Source organism: Haemorhous mexicanus, chromosome 22, assembly GCF_027477595.1.
Source record: "Haemorhous mexicanus isolate bHaeMex1 chromosome 22, bHaeMex1.pri, whole genome shotgun sequence".
NCBI classification, from domain to species: domain Eukaryota; kingdom Metazoa; phylum Chordata; class Aves; order Passeriformes; family Fringillidae; genus Haemorhous; species Haemorhous mexicanus.
In genome coordinates, this window is record NC_082362.1 from 120,996 (window position 1) to 138,315 (window position 17,320).

The window sequence follows — 17,320 nt, forward strand, 5'->3', positions numbered from 1 at the left end:
CAGACCTGGAGGACCAGAGTGAGGACTCCTGGTTCAATTTCTGTGACTCTGCAAATACCTATCTCTAAACATTTCTCCACAGAGCCGTAGCTGGCCCTTTGTCTGCTACAACTCCACTTTCTGTTTTTAGAAAAAAGACATTTCCTATGGTTCTTTTAAAACAGTGAACAAGCCATGAAAACACAGCTAATACAATAACAACTACAAGGAGAATCCACAACATTCCCTTAACCAAAGATGCAACCCATCCAGTTAATCCCCATTGACCAAAAAGGTCATCAACCCAGTCTGGGGTTTTTTCTACTTTCAAGTCCTTCATGAGATCTTTCATTTTGTGGATGTTCGCGTGGATGGATTCTGAGCATGAAGAGAGATTGAAGCAGCACATCCCTTCAAAGTCTTCCCAATCATGTCCGTGGGCAAGCAGCAGGAAGTCAATCACAGCTCGATTCTGGAGAGAAGCATGTCTTGTGGTTTCTTCTTCCTTTAGGAGATCACTCAGGGCAGCAGATGTAGCATTAGCTTGTTTACTGAGCCAGCACCCAAGGTGATTTATTTCACTGAGGGATTTAGCTGCAGCTACCCAGGGTAGGAATAGGGAGGCAGCAATCTTTTTGGGTTTGTTCCAGTCATATAATTTGGGATCGCAATTTTCATCAAATTCAGTGTAGGACCTTTTGTGGCGTTTTGATTCACTACCTTTTCTCCAATTACGTAACAGTGTGATGTTTGGAGTAAGAGTAGAAAGTTTTCCGAGTGTACAGGGGCCTCCCTGGAGTCAGGAGGGGATCCCAGCCCAAACTCTGTCACCACAGATGAGAAATGTTCCCTTGGGTAGTACTTTAAGGTGGAGAGAGGACACAGATATCACATCAGCAGTGTAATTACACCAATCGGGATAGTTTTAGGCTTTGTTAATTGGTGATATGTCTTTTCGATACGTGTTTTTTGTCTGATCAATTTCTGGCCAATTTGTTTTCTGGCGTCTAAAGTAAAATTTAACACAGTATGCGGCCTTGGAGGACCCCAACAGATCCAGTTCTTGGGGTTCATCTAAAGCATTAGGCAGCATTTTTGTCCACTTGTCCCAAGTATCTGCCAAATTGGGTCTCTTACCTGTGGTGCGGAGGAGCTCTGAATTATAGACAGGCCAATCATCTGCTACAAAGGGAATCCCTACTAGACATGTGGAAAGTGGGTTATCAATGCTTCCCATGGATAAACACAAATTATCCTGTTTAAATGTCTTTGCGAAATTACCCAAACATTATGGCTAGGCTGTGGGCTAATCCAGCCGAAGGCACACGGTACAGTGAAGCACATCCAGGCAGCAGTGAGGACAGCACCAACAGAGATATTTTTCATCTTTGGACAGGAATAGGGCTTCTGATAGGGAATATAAGCAAAATTTGTTATCTTTATAGTGGGAGGGCTAACTCCTTTGTTCTTTTCTCTATTCCTTTCCCTCCTCCCCCCTTTTTTATTTTTTCTAAGCTAAAGAAGAGGGGTAAGGGTAAGAGGTATTGAAAAAGAGTCGGGAAAAGGGGATAATAGGGTTTTTTAGGTATATAAAAGGTAACAACATATAGTTCAGAGTACACTTTTGTGTTCAGGCTATCTACAGATTGACAAAGCAGAATGTTATTCAGCTTTCTTCTTTGTCTGCTGTCTTGTGATGGGGCGGTCTGTTCTTCTGTTTGTGAGTATTCGGCGACATCTTCGTCTCCAGGCAGAACTGGTTTGACTTCTCGGAGGATCTGTGTTTGTCTCAGGAGAATTCTTGTCATCTTTTGTCGTATTTGCAGTGCCCAGGTACGGTTTTATATTTTTTCCTGGGTACCATCTTGGACCAGAGGGTAGTTGCACACACGCATATCCTCGGCCCCAAGTAATTAGCTGGAAAGGTCCAGAGATTTGGTGAGTTTCAGGGTCTTTCACGAGCACAGGTGGTGTCTCAGTAAGCTTTGCTTGCGTGGAATTAGCAAAATGGCGAAATACTGGTGGGTCAGGCTCTGATGCTGTACAGTTCAGGAAGTTAATAACATAGAGAGCCTTGCAAAGTCTTTCCACTGGAGATTTGATACTCATGTCAAAATTCTGTTGATTGAGGACCCTTTTTAGGGTTTGGTGTGTCCTTTCCACGATGGATTGTCCTGTGGGGTTTAGGGGTATGCCTGTTTTGTGTGTTATGCCCCAATCACTGAAAAAGTCCTTTAACTTGCGAGAAGTATAGGCAGGTCCATTATCTGTTTTGATCTCCTTTGGTACTCCTAAGGTGGCAAAGGCGAGGAGAAAATGTTTTATTGTGTGCTGTGCAGTTTCTCCTAGATGCAATGATGCAAATACTGCTCCTGAAAACATGTTGATCAATACATGCATGTATTTTGACCTTCCAAAAGGTGTGAAATGAGTCATATCTGTCTGCTACAACTAGCAACTGTTCAGACCTCGGGGATTGACTCCCATCCCCATGGATGGTATCTGATCGCTTTGACAATTCAGACATGTAGCAACAATAGCTTTAGCTTGCTCTTTTGAAAGTTTGAACATTCTAACAAGGGCAGGTACATTTTGATGAAAAAACGCATGTGACAACTTTGCCTGGGCAAAGATGTTAGGAACATTAGCAGTTTGTACTGCCATGGCTAATGCATCCGCTCTCCTGTTCCCATCTGCAATGAAACCTGGGAGGTCGGTGTGGGACCTCACATGCATCATATGGTAAGGTTGCTTTTTTGTGAGAAATTAAGTATATTAATTTAGACATCAATTGGTACAACATTAGATTGGAAACCTCTTTGAGAAGGGCATGTTCTGCTCTCATAGCTATACCCGCAACATAAGCTGAATCTGTAACAAGATTAAAAGTTTCATCTTTGAATCTTTCTAAGGTTCTAACAACAGCTGCTAATTCCACAATTTGTGGAGATCCCTCCACTATTTGTATGTCAGACTCCCATTTTTGTGATTGAGAGTCCGTCCACATCATAACAGATTTGACCCTGAACCATCTGTAAAGAGGTTAGAGCTTTGAGAGGTTCCCTACTTTGAACTGATTTTGGGGTCAAATGAAAAGATTCATTAAAAAGTTTGTGTTTTAGGAACTGAACTGAAATTTGGCCTGTATAACTGTCTAGGACAAACTGGAGACTTTCATTGGTTTGGAGCAAATCCTCCAGGTCCTCAATGGTTATTGGCAAGTAAATGCAGTTGAAGTCACACCCTGCAAGAAAGCGGTGGCGAGTTCTGGCCTTTTTTATTAAATGTGCCGTGATTTCCTGGTAGGTGGTAATTGTCTTTGTAGGTTGGTTGCTAGTAAAAATCCATTCCAGGATCAGCAAAGGGTCTCGAAGCTGAGAGTCCCACTGGAAAATCAGTCCATGGAATCGAGGTGCTTTTACCAAGATGACAAACTGGAAAGGCAGACTGGGCTCGAAGCGATGAGCCTTGCAAGAGGATAGGGCTTCCTGGACCTTGATGATGGAACCTTCAGCTTCTGTTGTGAGAGTGCTTGGAGAGTCCAAGTCTTTGCTGCCACGCAGAAGGTTGAACAGAGGAGCAAGATCTTCTGTAGTTAAACCCAGCAAAGGACGAACCCAGTTGATAGATCCACATAAGCTGTGTAAGTCTCTCAGGGTTTTTGGGCTGTCTCATATGGTGAGCTGCTAGGGTACGATGGTCCTTTTCCGGATCTGGACTCCAAGGTAGGTCCATGGGTTGGTGTACTGTATTTTGTACTCATGAATCTCAAATCCTGCCTTTACTATGGTTTTGATGGTTGTTTTGATCACTTCCTCTAAATAACCCTTATCGGATGCACAAACTAAAATATCGTCCATATAGTGGTAGATGATAGCTCGTGGAAATAGTTCCCAAACTGGTGACAGGATGTGAGCAACATACCACTGCCATATAGTCGGAGAGACTTTTAGACCTTGAAGGAGAAAATGCCAATGATATCTTTTGAGTGGGGCCTCTTTATTGAGAGAAGGTACAGAAAATGTAAATTTTTCAGCATCTTTTGGATGTAGCGGAATGCTGAAAAAACAGTCCTTAATATCTATGATAGCGAGTGACCAGTCTCTAGGCAGCATCGATGGGGAGGGCAAGCCAGGCTGGAGAGAACCCATGTCCTCGACAACCTCGTTGATCTTGCGAAGGTCTTGGAGCAGTCTCCACCTGCCCATTCCAGGTTTAGGTAGTACGAAGACTGGAGAGTTCCAAGGGCTGGTAGACTCTACGATGTGGCCTTTGTCGAGCTGTTCCTTTACCAGATCTTGTAATGCACGCAGCTTTACATCAGAGAGGGGCCACCGAGGGTTCCAGATTGGTTTATGGCATTTCCAGGTTAGGCAAGGAGTCTCTGGCAGTTCATGTGCCTCAGTGGCCCCGATTAAAAATCCTGAGTGGGAATGCGAAGGGAAGCACCCCATTGGGATAGAACATCTCTGCCCCAAAGGGTGATTGGAGCCCTTACCACAAATGGGCGAATGGTTGCCAGCTTGTCTTCAGGCCCTTCAATGAGGATGTTGTTCTTGCTTCGCATGGATGCAGTAGCCCCACCAATTCCTGAAATCATGCCTGCAACGGGTTGTAGGTCCCAGTGAGAAGGCCAATCTGAGCAAGCGATGATGGTCACGTCAGCACCGGTGTCCAGCATCCCCAGCAGGTGGATCCTCTCCCCTTTGTAGTTAAGACCGCACTCAATGGTAGGCTTGCTTGGACCCACAACTTGTGCCCACATTGCCATAGGGTTGAGAGGAACCTGTTCCCTGTGATTTTTTGGGAGTAGAAAGGCTTGTGTGATTGGAGTTCCCTTTGAAAGAAAAAATGGTAAGTCAATGCAGCACACCTGGACAAGAATTTCTTTTCCTGGGAGCACTGTTTTCACTTCTGGAACAACAAAAATTTCCTTTGGGCTATTGAGAGAATCACCTATAATTAAGATGTCAGAAGAACTACCTTTTGGTCCATATTTGCCTGTGGGAACATGATAAACCTTCTCATTTTTAAAGTCAATAGACAAAGCAGTTACCAGTTGGCGACGGGTTCCCATCTGGATCGCATCAATTGTTGGAACCTCCTCCTGTGGTCCTGGATCTCCTGGGACGGAGCATGGTTGGGTCTGGGTGGCCTTTGATTTGTTGTCATAGCCCGGGGCTCCACCGGGCTGCGCGAGGCATTTCCCAGATGCTGTTGGTAGCAGTGCTGATATTGGGGTCTTTGTATTTTGTGAGGAAGCACTAGGCGTTTGGCCAGAGGGAGTCATTGAAACTGGAGTGGCACCACAGCAAACACAGACATGGTGGGGGGGGGGGGGGGGGCGTAACACCATGAGGAGTCCCGGACGTAACGCAGGGGCTGCATTGAGAGTGGGAGGATTGGGTAACATGAGGGTGGGGACAAGGGGTAGGCGGGGGCGGGGGGGCAGCCAGATCGGTATGCGACCACTCGAACGCAACTGCTGGGCTCGGGCTATGGTTGCACCCCGAGAGTTGTCCTGTGGGCAAGGCTGGAAGTAGGAAGGGAACTCGCATTTCCAGGAGCGGGAACGGATGAAACCGAATCTTGAATCGGTAATGCTGTGACCGAGGGGGAAGGGGGGGAGCGGGGACGGGGGTGGGGGAAACAGGAAGAGGGGCGGGAGGGGGGGGGGGGGGGAGGTGGAGGGGGGGGCTCTAGCGCGGGAGAAGGAAGACCGGATGTCTGAGAAGCCAAGATAAGGACAGGAGGGGAAACAGGGGTCCCCGCGACAATGAGCTGAGCCCCGGTTGAGGAGGTGAGCAAAGCTGTAGCCTCCCTCTCAGAGGCAGAGCTGTTTTTTTCCGCTATCGAGGGAATATGCGAGGAGGGGGAGAGTAGAGCAGATCCCGCACGCTGGGGAGAAGTTTGTAAGGTAGCCCACACTGAGGAATTTCGGTGGTTATCAGGCTCATTAGCATGTAAAAGAACCTCTGCCTCTGTTACGCAATCAAGGCTCCTTTTTTTAGATTTTTCGACGGCTTTGGTTATAACACGAAAAAGAGGCATGTACACCGCTACAGAAAAATCCTGGTTAGTCTGTAAATTATATACTGTTTTCCCAATTATATCCCGAAAGGAATAATTTGTAATTGCTTCTGTGTTAGTATCAGGAAACTGAGAAAGTATCCATTTTATAAATTTCTTTAGGTTAATCTTAGAAAAGTTTACCACGTGATAAAGAAAGGTTATTAGCAGATAAGATTTCTAGGATTAGCAAATATAAATCTCTCTCAATAGGGGATAACCTTAAACTCAAAATTTTCATCCCCATGTTATGTATTCCCCTCCAGCAGCTAAAATGAGGGGAAAAAAAACCAAACAAACAAACAAAAAAAAAAACCCTGAGAAATTTCTAGCACGCTTAGACGCTGGTATAAACTTACATCTTTCTTCAGCTGTGGATCAAAGGAGCTGCTGAAAGGCATCTGCCAGGCCGTCTCCTCGGAACTTGGTCAAGATGACTGATTTTGAGGTTCGGATCGACCCCCTGCTAAGAAATCCCCCTAGAACGTAGGATAACTTCACAGGAAGACGCAAAATAACGGCAGGTACAGTTTCTTCAAGAGAAACGCTGCTCCGTCAGTGAAGAGTTTCTCGTTCACCTGTTCGATGCGTCAGTTGTAAAATAATGAACCCTCAGGGGCTTACTTCTTAACCAGATAGCTGGTTCCCTGTAGGGTTAAAGCGCCCCAGGCAAGCAGTCTCAAGGCCAGATACCTCAGACCTCCGGGGGCTTGGGTGCCCTAGGCCAGACTGTGGCATAGCCATGGCCCCTAGCAAGCTTAGTGATTGTCAGCTCTTAGTGATATCAGCTCTTTTATAGTTTCAGCTCTTAGCTTGCTAGTAGGGGCTATGGATGGCTGTGGCTTCTGGAAGGCAGAGGAAGAAGAGAGAGGAGAAGGCTGTGTTCAGAAATTTCCACGATGATTTATTCTGAGGGTTTCACGAAGGGTCCGAAAGCAGCTCTTCAAAAGGAATGGGCCAAGACAGCCACTTTTATAGGGTTAGGGAGGATTGGACATTCACCAATAGTAAGGGTTGGGGAAACAAGCCTATGGGGTCACAGAGAGATAAGCAGACCTGGAGGACCAGAGTGAGGACTCCTGGTTCAATTTCTGTGACTCAGCAAATACCTATCTCTAAACATCCCTCCACAGAGCCATCGCTGGCCCTGTGTCTGCTACATGACTTGGCACTGCTGCCAGCTTGGGTCTGGGAGGCATCCTGCGCAATGCTGAATTTCTGGATACAGCCCACCTCTCTGGGCCACAGACCCTGGAACACCAAAACCGGCCCCTTTTCCTTGGCAAACAAAACTCACTCGCCCGGGTTCCTGATGGCAGTTTGCAGGAGGTACTTGGCACTCTCAAACCAGCCCAAGTTGCAAGTGGTGCCAGCTTGGGTATGGGTGGTATCCTGTGCAATGCGAAATTTTAGGAGCCAGCCAGCTGCTCCGGGCCACTGGGCCTGGAACACCAATGCCGGCCCTTTTCCCTGGGAAATAAATGTCAGCAGCCCAGGTTCCTGGTGTCAGTTTTCTGGAGGTACTTGGCACTGTCAAACCAGCCTGACTTGCCACTGGTGCCAGATTGGTTCTGGGAGGCATCCTATGCAATGCCGAATTTCAGGAGCCAGCCGGCCACTCTTGGCCACAGGCTCCTGAAGAACAACGTTGGCCCTTTTCCACTACAAACAAAACTCACCAACCCACGTTCCTGATGGCATTTTGCAGGTGGTGTTGGAGGCTCTAAAACCAGCCTGACTTGGCACTGGTGCCAGCTTGGGTCTGGGAGGCAACCTGTGCAATGCGGAATTTCAGGAGCCAGCCGGTCCCTCCGGGCCACAGACCCTGCAACATCAACGTTGGCCCTTTTCCGTGGGAAACAAAAGTCAGCAGCCCAGGTTCCTGGTGTCAGTTTGCCGGAGGTACTTGGCACTGTCAAACCAGCCTGACTTGGCACTGGCGCTGATAGTGGGGCCCTGGGAAAATATTAAAATAGACTCTGAAATGTTAGGCTTTGTGTTGCACCTGCGTAAGTAGTATGATAAATGGTATAATTGTTAGATGTTATGTTTGTTTAGTAATTAAATATAATTATTGTATAACCATAAGAAGAATCATGAGAAACTATGTTGGAAATCTAAGGGGGGCTATGCTTGGCTGAAATCTATGTATACAATAGAACAATATAAGTTTAATAATTAACATGAAAGTTATATAACGATAGAATATAAAAACATGTTCATCCCTAACCCATGTCAGATTTCAGATTTGGATTTTTACCCCTGACACCCAGAGCTCTTCAATAAAAGCACCTGCACATAATCATTTTTCGTGATTATGTGTTTCTGAACACTAACATTTTGGAAACCCAGATGGGACCCTGTGAGTGCTGCTGAGCGAGTTTGTGATTCGATCACGCTCCAGCTGGCACCGCGGGATTCTTGGGGAGCCCATCAGCTGCGACCACCTCTGCCACTCACAACGTCCCCGGGAGAGAGGTAAGGTGCTTTTATTTTGGTTTGGTTGCCTGCCAATAAGACAGAGCGAAAGCTATGCTTGGTTGGGCTAAGGAATTCCTGGTAGTATTGCCTAGGCGCCGTTCCGTAAGACATTCGTGAAAGCATTGCAGGTTTGGCATTTGTGGTGTATTTTTGGATGGAGAAGATCAAAGGGATTTTGGGCAGCAATGCTTCTATTCCACAAATTTCTCCTTTGGGGTGCTTATTAGCACATTGGAAACAGGGTAATTTTGGGGAAGAATTACATAAAGCTAAGTTGATTAATTGTTGTAATACATGGTGGCCAGAATATGTCTTGGAGAATGGCGAAAAAAGGCCAAAATATGGGACTCTGCAATATAACAACATTTTGCAGTTAATGTCATTTTGTAAGCAAGAAGGAAAATGGGATGAGGTTCTGTATGTTGATTTGTTTTTCTATTTACGGGAAAAGCCAGAATGGCAGGATGAATATGGATTAGTGGTGGTTGGAACATCTGCAAGTGATAAGTGTGGCGTTTGCGAGAAACGTTGTCTAGAACACTTGTCATTGAAAGAAAGTCTGAGTAGGGAAAATTATACAGATATTGATTTACAGGTAGCTCCAATAAGACCAAGAGAACCTAACCCTATCCCACCTGCTTCATCTGTCCTTATCCCGCTGCCTACCCCTACCTCACCTGATCCTGAACCTGTCTCATCTAGTACACCTTTCTCTCTTTATCTTCCTCTCACATCGTCACCTGATTCCTCTTCCTCGGAAGATGAGCAAAACCTAACTGTGACAGAAAGGAGGGGGAGGGATGCAAGTAAAAAAGATAGCGATAGTAATGAAGCAGCAGCCCCAGTAGCCCACAGAACCCGAAGCCAGTAAAAACTTGCCCTGGTTGTGAAAAGACATAGGCAGACAAAAACGGACTGTGATTGCCCCCTTGTGACAAGGTGTAGGAGTGGAAGGGCCAGTATTTGTAAAAGTGCCTTTTTCTCCTGCAGATTTAGTTATTTGGAAACAATCAGCTGGAACTTATAGAGAAAATCCTGATAAGTTGGCACAAGTAGTAAAAATAGTTATGAGAACTCAGAATCCTGACTGGGATGATGTACAAGTAATATTAGATACTTTAATGGATTCTATTGAGAAAGAGATGGTACTTAAGGCAGCCAAAGAAAGGGCAAGGGAGGATACCAGAAATGGGCTCGTAACAGGAAATTTAGATAACAATTTCCCAGTTGAGGGTCCCAAATGGGACCCTAATTTATTTTGCAATATGAGGAGACTACAGAAATACCAGGAGTGGATCCAAATAGGAGTTCAGAATGCTGTGCCCAAAACTATAAATTGGTCTAAACTATATGAGGTTCGACAGGAAAAGAAAGAATCTCCCACTGCATTTTTGGAGAGGCTTAAGGAGGCAGCAAGGAAATATACAGATCTCCAAATAGACACAGAACAAGCAAAGGTTCAGCTCACTCTCATATTCTTGGGTCAGTCACAAGACGATATTCAGAAGAAATTGCAAAAATTAGGAGGGGAGGAATTAAGGAATCTGGATAAGCTACTTGAGGTAGCCTGGAAGGTAAATAATAATGGCGAAAGAAAAGCTAGTAAAAGGCAGCAGCAAAATCTTCTGGCAGTAATACAAGGAAAAGGGAACCCAAATTTCAGAGGATGTGGCAGGAGTAGTTGGGGTAGAAGACCAGTTAAGCAAGGGTTAAGCCTAAATCAATGTGCGTATTGCAAGCAGGAGGGGCATTGGAAATGAGAGTACCCAGACAGGTTTTACCAGGGCAATCAGTTCCAGCAGGAAAACGTTAGCAAGGCAATGGTGTTGGGAGAATATAGCAGCTGACTAGATGTAGAACCTGTAAAACAGGTTCAAGAACCTTTTATAAATATACAGTTAGGACATAATATTTCCAGTAAAGAAACCAAATGGTGAATATAGATTAGTGCAAGATTTGAGAGCAATAAAAAAATAACAAAGGACATTTATCCAGTAGTAACAAATCCCTACACATTGCTGACATCCATAAAGGAGATATATAAATAATTTACTGTAACTGATTTAAAAGATGCCTTTTTCTGCATCCCCTTGACAAAGAAAGTAGGTAACTGTTTGCCTTTGATTGGGAAAATCCAGGGAACTGAAGAAAGACCCAGCTCACCTGGACACGACTTCCACAAGGGGACAAGAACTCACCGACTCTATTCGGAAACCAACTGGCAAAGGAGCTGGAGATTTGGAACGAAAATGGGCAAGTATCAAGTGACCAATACCTATTGTTGCAGTGTGTTGATGATATACTAATAGCTACAGAAGAAAAAGCAACCTGTATAAAGGTAACCACTGAGATTTTTAATTCCCTGGGAATGGGAGGTTACAAAGTATCCAGAGGAAAGGCACAAATTGCCCAACAGACTGTGATCTACCTGGGATGTGAAATTTCACAAGGGCAACAAAAACTAGGTACTAACCAAGGTATCCAAGCTATCTGTGCTATTCCAGAGCCCCAGAAATTACATGACCTGCGAGTCTTCCTTGAGATGGCAGGATGGTGTCGCTTGTGGATCATGGACAATGGACCAATTGCAAAACCCCTGTATGAAGCTCAGAAGACGCAGCCATTCACCTGGGGCAAGCCACAGAAAGAAGCCTTCCTAAAAACTAAAGGAAGCACTGACAACTGCTCCAGCATTAGGGTTACCTGATCTGTCTAAAGATTTTCAGCTATTTGTACATGAAAGGCTGCGCCTAGCACAAGGAGTCCTGACCCAGCGTCTGGGAAGCTGGAAAAGATAGGTGGGCTACCTTTCCAAACAACTTGACGACATAAGTGCCAGGTGGCCTTCATGTCTGCGGGCAGTCACAGTCACTGTGATACTGATACAAGAAGCCGGGAAGCTTACTATGGGAAAGCACATAGATGTCTATGTACTACACATGGTAACCACTGTCTTAGAGCAGAAGGAGGGCCATTGGCTATCTCCAAGCAGGATGATAAAATTCCAGGTAGTCCTGACTGAGTAGGATGATGTCACATTAAAAACAACTAACCTTTTGAATCCAGCTTTGTTCCGAGGTACCACAACTGAAGAAGGCCCATTAGAGCACGACTGTGTAGAGGTAATAGAGTACACCTATTCAGCAAGAGAAGACTTGAAAGACGTCCCACTAGAGCAGCCGGAGTGGGAGCTATTTACAGATGGGAGCAGCTTCGTGGAAAACGGAACCAGATACGCTGGATATGCGGTAACAACAGTCAGTACAGTAGTGGAAGCAAAAGCATTACCACCAAATAGATCTGCCCAGAAGGCAGAACTGGTTGCTTTAACCAGGGCACTAGAATTAGGTGAGGGAAAAAAGGTAAATATATGGACTGACTCAAAATATACTTTTGGAGTGGGGCATGTACATGGAGCACTGTGGAAAGAAAGAGGATTATTGTCTTCTCGAGGTATGCACATTAAACACCAAGATGCAGTCCTGCAACTGATAAAAGCAGTACAAAAACCTGAACAAGTGGCAATTATACACTGTAAAGCACACCAATCAGGAAACTCCAAAATCTGTGAGGGAAATCGAAAGGCAGACTGGGCAATGCAACAGGTTGCTCGAGAGGTGCAAACAAAAGTGGCATTTATGCCTTTAAAGCTTAACGTATCCTAATTTAATTTGTCTCCAAAACCAAAATATTCAGTAGAAGATGAGAGACTGGCACGTTTACTAAATGCACAAAAGAATTCGGAAGGATGGTATGTGACTGCACAAGGACAGATAGTGGCACCCCCCACTTGATAATGAGAGAAGTTCTACAAATGAAACATAACAAATGTCATTGGGGTGCAGAGGCATTGGTAAAATTGCTAAAGCAGAGTTTAATTTCGGTACGAATGTTAACAATGGCAAAATCAGTCATGTCAAAATGTGATATCTGCTTGAAAAACAACCCAGTGGCTAGGCGACAGGCACAGCTAGGAAGAATTTGGATAGGAATAGAGCCAGGAAACTATTGGCAGGTAGATTTTGTAGAATTGCCAAGAACTTGAGAATACAAATACCTGTTAGTGGGGGTTGACACATTTTCTAGATGGCCAGAAGCCCTTCCCTGTCACACAAACCAAGCAAAGGAAACAGTTAAGTGGTTACTACAGGAAATTATTCCCAGGTTCGGGGTACCCCTAGGGGTATCAACAGATAGGGGACCCCATTTCATAGCTACAGTAGTAAAAGAGGCAAGTAGGTTGCTGGGGATAACTTGGGACCTCCACACACCGTGGAGACCCCAGTCAAGTGGACAGGTAGAGAGGATGAATCAGACACTAAAAAGGCAAATCAGTAAAATATGCCAAGAAGCCATGCTGCAGTGGCCCCAGGCTTTGCCAATAGCACTGTTGAGGATTACGATAAAACTTAGGAGCAGGATGTCAGTCAGTTGTTATGAGATATTGTATGGGAAACCATATGAATCTCCTGAGCCTAACACTAATGTACACGTCACAGGAAAGCCGGAAGTGTATAATTATGTTCTGTCTCTCGGGAAAACTTTAGCCCGGCTCCAGAACATCATCGTGTGGAATAGACCACTAACTCTCAAGAATCCAGTTCATAACATACATCCAGGAGATGAGGTGTACATCAAAAACCGGAACGAAGAACCGCTGAAAGAAAAGTGGAGTGGACCCTATTAGGTACTGCTGACCACCTTTACAGCAGTCAAAGTAGCCGGCGTGGACCCCTGGATTCACTATACCCGAGTGAAGAAAGTCTATCCTGGATCACAGACTGTGTAAACTGTGGAACCAAGACTGCAGATAAGATGTGTTTAATTACTTTGAGAATGCAATTATTAATTGTGCTAATGTTATGGTCATTAATGTCTTTGGGATGTGGAATGCAAAAAGATCTCTAACTAACCACTCTCCATTCTAGAATGAAGAGAGAGGTACAAGCAGAAGCACAGGTGATAAAAATTTCTAATGCAGTTTGGGCTGAGAATGTAATGATTGGATTAGTCAAAGATTTTACCAAAATACAAAACACCACTAGAATAACTGCCCGTCTGCCAATACCAAAGGCAGCAGGAGACCCAGTAAATTGGGGAATCATAACATCAAAACTACCTGAAATACAAAAGAACAAAACAATTGCATGCAAACAGGTACCCGAGTTGAGGCAAGTAGTCGAGGCAAGTAGTCATGTTCCTGTTTTCTTGGGAGAAAATAGGAATATGGATAAGATCTATGAGCCAGAAAGACTGTATTCTAAGTGATGGCATACTAGGGACTCCTATGAGACAGTCGAGAGGCATCACACAATGGCAATGCTATTTGCCACACTATAAAAAGATCATAGAAAATGTTACAGAAACCACTCTGGTATGGAAGTGTGAGGCCGAGGATCAGAAAGATCAGATAGAGCCTTGGGACAGTGCATAGTCTCTGAGTATACTTTAAAAATTCCAATATATAGCAAACACCCCTTGGTGTATTAAGTGGGAAGGCTCCGAGAATGAAACAGATCCAGCAGTAACGTACACTGACACCAGTAGCAGAACGTGGGCAGACAAAGTAAGTCGGTGGGCATGCAATAAAACTTATGACTGCACTTCTGATGATGCAGAGATAAAACAGATGCCACCCCTGGCAATAGCCCTACAAATTGGTTGTGCTTGCAGAGGGATCAAACATAAACAAGGCAAAATGAATTATAAAGTGATTATAGGATGTACCAGGAGTACAATTAAAAGTCCAGGACAACTTGTATGGGCAACAAACAGTGGTACCTGGACAACGTATATGCCTGTAGATGGGAAAGTAAAGGAAATTACTTTGGGCCTCCCAATCTTACGTCCAATTTGGAAAAAGTCCCCATTTAATGGAAAACATGAACTTCTGCAGATAAGAGCAAGACAAGAAGTTCTAGACAATAAAAAATCCAGATGACACTTGGCAAGAACCCTCTAGTGGAGTGAAATTTGGGTGGGCCCTAGAGTCTTTGCTTGGTCCTATGGCAAACTATCAGAGTAGAGAGATGCCGTACAAACTTACAGGTCAGGTAGATAGACTGGCAAGAGTCACCTGGGAAGGATTTAAAGAATTAAATGTACAATTACAAGCTACCATAAAAATGACTTTACAAAATCGATTAGCCTTAGATTTGTTACTCCTGCAAGAACATGGAGTATATGGATTTTTAAAGGGACGAGTTGATCATTGCTGCGTTCACATCCCAAATGTAACTGCAGATGTAGAATATGACATCAATCAGTTGAAACAAATAGAGCATGAAGCACAAGAAGAACAAAAGGATTCGACTACAAGCTGGTTAGGAAAACCTTTAAAGGGTTAGGGTGGAATGTGAGTTCATGGATTAAATCTATCATTGAGAGTGTGATAATCTTACTAATTGTATTCTTAGCAATTTGGTTAGTTTACAGCATCTTAAAGGAGGAGATACAGAAGAAATCATACTGGAACCAGAAAATAACAAAGGCACTGACACAAGATTCACACCATCTATTTTCTGGTTCTCCAGTTCGTGATAGCATCCATGGCAATGTTTACATCAACCCTAGATTTGAAGAACATCGAATATAAATTGATAAGTAAAGGACTGTATCAAGTGGAAACATTAACACATATAGTGAAGTGAAGTTGCTTTCAAAGGGAGGAGAATGTTAGTGGGGCCCTGGGAAAATGTTAAAATAGACTCTGAAATGTTAGGCTTTGTGTTGCACCTGCGTAAATGTATGATAAATGATATAATTGTTAGATGTGATGATTGTTTAGTAATTAAATATAATTATTGTATAATCATAAGAAGAATCATGAGAAACTATGTTGGAAATCTAAGGGGGGCTATGCTTGGCTGAAATCTATGTATACAATAGAACAATGTAAGTTTAATAATTAACATGAAAGTTATATAACGATAGAATATAAAAACATGTTCATCCCTAACCCATGTCAGATTTCAGATTTGGATTTGTACCCCTGACGCCCAGAGTTCTTCAATAAAAGCACCTGCACATAATCATTTTTTGTGATTATGTGTTTCTGAACGCTAACAGTGCCAGCTTGGGTCTGGGAGGCATCCTGAGCAATGCGGAATTTCAGGAGTTAGCCGACCACTCCGGGCCACAGGCTCCTAAACATCAATGCCAGCCCTTTTTCCTGGGAAACAGAAGTCACCAGCCCAGGTTCTTGGTGTCAGTTTGCAGGAGGTGTTGGGCACTCACAAAGCAGCCTGACTTGGCACTGGCGCCAGCTTGGGTCTGGGAGGCATCCTACTCAATGCCGAATTTCAGGAGCCAGCCGGCCACTCTAGGGCACGGGCCCCCGAACTCCAGCGCCAGCACTTCTCCCAGGTAAGAAAAACTTACCAGGTCAGGTTCATGATGGCAGATTGCAGAAGCCACTTGGCACCCTCAAATCAGCTGACTTGCAAGTGGTGCCAGCTTGGGTCTAGGAAGCATCCTGCGCAATGCCAAATTTCCGGAGCCATCTGGCCACTCTGGGCCACAGGCCCCCAAACACAAATGCCGGGCCTTCTCCCTGGGAAACAAAAGTCACCAGCACAGGTTCCTGGTGTCGGTTTGCAGGAGGTCGTAGCACTTCCAAAGCAGCCTGACTTGGCACTGCTGCCAGCTTGCGTCTGGGAGACATCCTGTGCAATGCGGAATTTCAGGAGCGAGCCAGCCACTCTGGGCCACAGGCCCCTGAACTCCAACGTCATCCCATTTCCCAGGTAATCAAAACTCACCAGCTCGGGTTCATGATGGCAGATTGCAGGAGCCACTTGGCACAGCAGGTAAGCAAAACTCACCAGCTCAGGTTCCTGATTGCAGATTGCAGGATCCACTTGGCAGTCTCAAACCAGCCCAAGTTGCAAGTGGTGCCAGATTGGGACTGGGAGGCATCCTATGCAATGCGAAATTTTAGGAGCCAGCCAGCTGCTCCGGGCCACTGGGCCTGGAACACCAACTCCGGCCCTTTTCCCTGGGAAACAAAAGTCAGCAGCCCAGGTTCCTGGTGTCAGTTTTCTGGAGGTACTTGGCACTGTCAAACCAGCCTGACTTGGTACTGCTGCCAGCTGGGGTCTGGGAGGCATCCTGCACAATGCAGAATATCCCAAGCCAGCCGGGCACGCCAGGCCACAGGTCCCCGAACACAAACGCTGACACTTTTCCCAGGTAAGCAAAACTTACCAGGTCAGGTTCATGATGGCAGACTGCAGAAGCCACTTGGCACTCTAAAACAAGCCCAGGTTGCAAGTGGTGCCATCTTGGGACTGGGAGGCATCCTGCGCAATGCCAAATTTCAGCAGCCATCCAGCTACTCCGGGCCACAAGCCCCTGCACTACAACGCCGGCCCTCTTCCGTGGCAAACAAAACCCATTAGATCAGGTTCCTGATGACAGTTTGCAGGAGATGTTGGGGACTCCCAAAGGAGCCTGACTTGGCACTGGTGCCAGCTTGGGTCTGGGAGGCATGCTGCACAATGCCGAATTTCAGGAGCCAGCTGGCCACACTGGGCCACAGGCCCTCGAACACCACCAGGCCCCTTTCCCTGGAGAACAAAAGTCACCAGCCCAGGCTCCTGATGGAAGATTGCAGGAGCCACTTGGCACTGTCATGCCAGCCCGAACTGCAAGCTGTGCCAGCTTGGGTCTGGGAGGCATCGTACGCAATGCGTAATTTTAGGAGCCAGCCAAAAACTCCGAGCCACAGTCCCCTGAACACCAATGCTGGCCCCTTTCCCTTGCAAACAATACTCAGCAACCCAGGTTTCTG

At 45.3% G+C, this 17,320-nt stretch overlaps 1 long non-coding RNA gene across 1 annotated transcript; it reads left to right on the plus strand.

Annotated features, from left to right (window-relative positions):
• The first annotated feature begins 5,429 nt into the window (after positions 1-5,429).
• LOC132337473 (uncharacterized) lies at positions 5,430-15,560 on the plus strand. Its single transcript, XR_009489190.1, has 4 exons — positions 5,430-5,576; positions 6,420-6,572; positions 7,757-8,526; positions 10,668-15,560. It is a non-coding gene; the product is annotated as an uncharacterized LOC132337473 (long non-coding RNA).
• Positions 15,561-17,320: the final 1,760 nt, after the last annotated feature.